Source organism: Electrophorus electricus, unplaced genomic scaffold, assembly GCF_041902795.1.
Source record: "Electrophorus electricus isolate QZ-2024a unplaced genomic scaffold, ASM4190279v1 Scaffold290, whole genome shotgun sequence".
In the NCBI taxonomy this organism is placed as follows: Eukaryota; Metazoa; Chordata; class Actinopteri; order Gymnotiformes; family Gymnotidae; genus Electrophorus; species Electrophorus electricus.
The window spans coordinates 30,001-34,151 of NW_027658573.1; the positions used below are offsets into that span (position 1 = coordinate 30,001).

The 4,151-nt window shown below is 45.7% G+C and overlaps 1 long non-coding RNA gene across 1 annotated transcript in view; it reads right to left on the reverse strand.

Annotated features, from left to right (window-relative positions):
* The window catches only part of LOC145655618 (uncharacterized), an 11,817-nt gene extending 9,185 nt beyond the window's left edge, over window positions 1-2,632 (reverse strand). The window contains exon 1 of the long non-coding RNA XR_014121650.1: window positions 1-2,632. This exon is cut by the window's left edge and continues 7,893 nt beyond it. This is a non-coding gene — a long non-coding RNA (uncharacterized LOC145655618).
* Between the last annotated feature and the right edge of the window lie 1,519 nt (window positions 2,633-4,151).

Here is a 4,151-nt window from a genome sequence, read left to right on the forward strand (position 1 = left end):
AGCATTAACACACTAGACGTGTGATCTTAACACATCCTGCTGAGCACCCTTCAGACTTGCCTTGTAGGACTCAACATGCTAATGCTTGTATTTGTTGCCTGGAGACCCATCACGATAGATGAGGGCCCCTAAGCGTGTGGGTCCTTGCCAAAGCCAAACATCTAAATCATGGATGAGCACCACATGTCGGTCCAGGCCGAGCCCCCTTCGGGTCTTACTTTCACAACCACCACACCAAGCCATGTCATTCTAGACACACTGCCGCCTAGTGGTTCAAGGCTGCCATTGCAATCCTGAGAACAGCCTATCAAAACATCATTTTGGATCCGTTACTTTAACAAATCACGAACAAAGTTTGTTGGGGTTTTTTTTGCACTGTGGAAATAATCTCACACATTGCCACCACTAAAGCCACTCACTGAAATATTCATACATAGTTCATTAGAATATTCATATATGTCTCATTTGAATATTCATATATGGCTCATTGGAATATTTATATATGGCTTTAGAACCTCACAGGGCAGACTGCCCGATAACAAAATATCAGATCCAAATACATTCTCACTGACACTCAAGAAGTTCAAGGTAATCATGCTGTCATGTTTCATACTACAGCACTGACATATGCTTTGAACCTTCAACATCAGTATCAAATTAACTATTCTAACAGTCCTTCAACATTTAAAACACGGACAAGACTAATTAACTATTCTAATGAGCTAGTCCTTCAACATCAAAACCACAGGCAAGACTAATTAACTATTCTAATGGATTAGAAATGGTAATTATGAATATTGATTAGTTTGAACATTAGAGAGTTGTCACTATATCGTCACTATATTGCTGCTACCATGGACATGATATGACATCTGATAATTGATGCTTTTCATAGAATTCTTCTGTGCAGAATGTGTGTGTGTGTGTGTGTGTGTGTGTGTGTGTGTGTGTGTGTGTGTGTGTATTTTTAAGTTGCAGAGGTGCTCATAGCCACTTTAAAGAATCTAATTAAAGAAATCTTTAGAGAGAAAGTCCTTCTCCTGAGACAGGAAAGAGCTTTATATCATCAGGAATCAATTACTACAGTCCACATGCTTCCTCCCAACCTCTCACGCGCACGCGCACACGCACACGCACACGCACACGCACACGCACACGCACACACACTCCCTGTTTCCGAAGCGAACTCCCTGAAATAACGGCAACTCTCACATCCATTATAAGCCCCAGCGTGCAAAGGCTAATGCTAACAGCAGAGCACTAGAGCAGCTCCCGGCTAACAGCTGGACTCGCTGGTGGCTGGAGAGGAGGTATTAGGCGTCGTCTGTCCTCGGCTAAGCCCACACGGCTGAGCTCATGTTAAGCATGGAATCGCAAACACTGCATTCCCAGTCTTACATAACCCACGGATAACCCCAGCCTCCGCGCCTCACGGACCTGTCCGCTCCTGCTGCCAGGGTGCGGGTCTGTCCGCTAACGTCACCAGGGGGTTAACACACTAATCATGATGGCTTTCACAGTTAAGCGCCACATAAAAGCGACTTTTGCCATTGTGCATATTCGTAAATCTGGCCCAGCATGAAAATAAAGGGGTGAAGATTGTCTCATGACAAAGATTTCAGAAACCATTTAAAAAATCCTTTATTGTTCCAGTTCACCTTGAGAGTTCATAAAAATGCAATGCAGAGCCCGATCTCCAGAACCACCTGGTTGGGGTTCTAATTAACTCCCGTGAAGTTAATTTTATTCCTCCTGGGTTAGATCTGATTCTGCTCAAATCATTAAAAACACCTTTTAAAAAAGATTTAGCTAATGTGGACACTCATACGTCAAACATTCCCGCTAAATATATTGGGTATGGACCCTATACATTTGAAGAGAAATAAGACTGCAACAACACTACAAGATAATGGGAAACAGAAACCTTTAAACAACTGGAGCATTTTTCCTGCATAGTACAATGCTCCATAGTGGGAGTAAATTCCCCCTTAGGTTTCCATTTGAAGATTCAAGTAGCCCTGTTTAAACCCTGTTTAATTCACTATACTTCACTTGGCCCCAGTGCAGGTGCCAAACCATCTTCCTATCACCAGGTTCCCCAGGTGGCAAATGAGCAATACTCCGCTTCTGGCGCACCCTTCTGACATTCATCCAGCCCACATTCCGCTGTGGAATGACGACCTTTAGGACCTTGTCCAAAACTGTGTACCGGGATACAGCCAGAACTTGGAATGTCTACAGTTCTGGATGTCTGTGGTGGTGGTTGTCTACAGTTTTGGCTGTCCACAGTTGTGGTTGTCTGCGGTTGTAGTTGTGGCTGTCTGTGGTTTTGGTTGTCTACAGTTGTGGCTGTGTGTGGTTTTGGTTGTATACAGTTGTGGCTGTCTGTAGTTGTCTATAGTTGTGGTTGTCTATAGTTGTGGCTGTCTTTGGTTTTGGTTGTCTATAGTTTTGGCTGTCTGTGGTTGTGGTTGTCTACAGTTAGGTCACATTTGGCCCGTAACAGAAATGCATGTGGGTCATGTGTGAGCCAGAGTTCAAATGCCATGACAAACATTATATCTCCCTGCCACAGCTGGACCAGTTGTGGCCTGTAATACACTTGCCAGATCCATATTTGGCTCAGAATATTCTGCTGTCTGCATTTCCTCCATATTGTTGGGACAAAGAGTTTTATAGGCACACTTTTTTTTTTTTTTTGGTATGTGTGTGTGTGTGTTTGTGTGTGTGTGTGTGTGTGTGTGTGTGTGTGTGTGTGTGTGTGTGTGTGTTTCTGCAAAACCAACAACTGCTGACATTACTGACAGAGACAGCGAGTTGTTACTTTCTTTTAGGGGGCGAGCCTCAGTGACATCACATCCTGCCTGGTGATGGTGGTGTGGTGGATCACTGTGACAGCCAGACTATACAGGCCTCCTACCCACATGCCCAGGGAGGCAACAGTCGTCCTGGCAACCATGACACGCTCACGGCCGTCGCCTTATTTCTTATGACAGATCTACGTGTGTAAGCCCTCCGGACATTCCAGCGAGCTCACTCCCACGTACCCCTACTGCAGCGGCACACGCAAACCACTCCAGGCTGTCTTTTTAAAGCCTGTGCTCAATAGCCCTGTTCCTCTTCAAGGCAACAGTGACAGAAAGGAGGCAGGACACCCAGATCTCCAAAACACGATCCATCATTTAGCCATCTTGGCCTAAACAGAGCACAGTCTGGTTCATTTGCTGTTACCATCAGCCGACGTCCTTGTGAAATTAGTCCCGGGACAGTCGCTTTTCAGCTGACAGATTACAGCATCAGCTGACGCGATCCCAGGCACGAACACGTATCGGCTGTCAGCGTGGCCGAGCTTCGACCAAAGACACTCCCGCTTTCAGAAGGTTAAAAATAGTCAAACGCCTGTTATGGATGGTTTGGACTTGACATGCTTTTATACAAGACCGCTCTGTGTGTGTGTGTGTGTGTGTGTGTGTGTGTGTGTGTGTGTGTGTGTGTGTGTGTGTGTGTGTGTGTGTGTCTGTGTGTGTTTGTGTGTGCCTAGCCATGTGTGTGCTCACCAATAGTGCGTTCTGTTCATTTGGCCCAGTTTGGCTTTGGCGCTGGTCAAACTGGGTCAGAAGTGTGTCCAGTTCAGCGTTCCTTGATGGGGGCCAGTTGCACAGAACTTGCAGTTCTCTCTGTTACATGAACCCCCCCCCACACACACACACACAAACGTGTTCCATTTTTATATCCTGGCAACAACTCTCAGGCCTCTCTGCTGTGCAGCAATGACTTTATCTCCTGCTAACTTTTGTACTTCTGTTCTTTGGTAGAGGACGCGAGGACAGAGCGCAAGGCCATTTGCTTTTGCTTCGGTGATAAATCAGTTACTCCACAAGTACTTCGGCGTGTCGCGCACCGGGGGCGGAAAACCTCGCAACGTGCTGTCATTGTGACTGGCTGCGTCATAACACGCCTTTCTGGGCATTTTTTCATGGGTATAGTCAGTGCTTCTCAGTACACTAAAGAAAAGGATACTCGCAACACAGAGAGGATACTCTAAACACCCGTGGGTATGCAGTAAGGGCAACAGTAACTAGTACCTGGAGTCCGGCCTGTCACATTAGCTGTATGTGTTACCTTCTAATTTTTCTTAAATAGTAATTCTG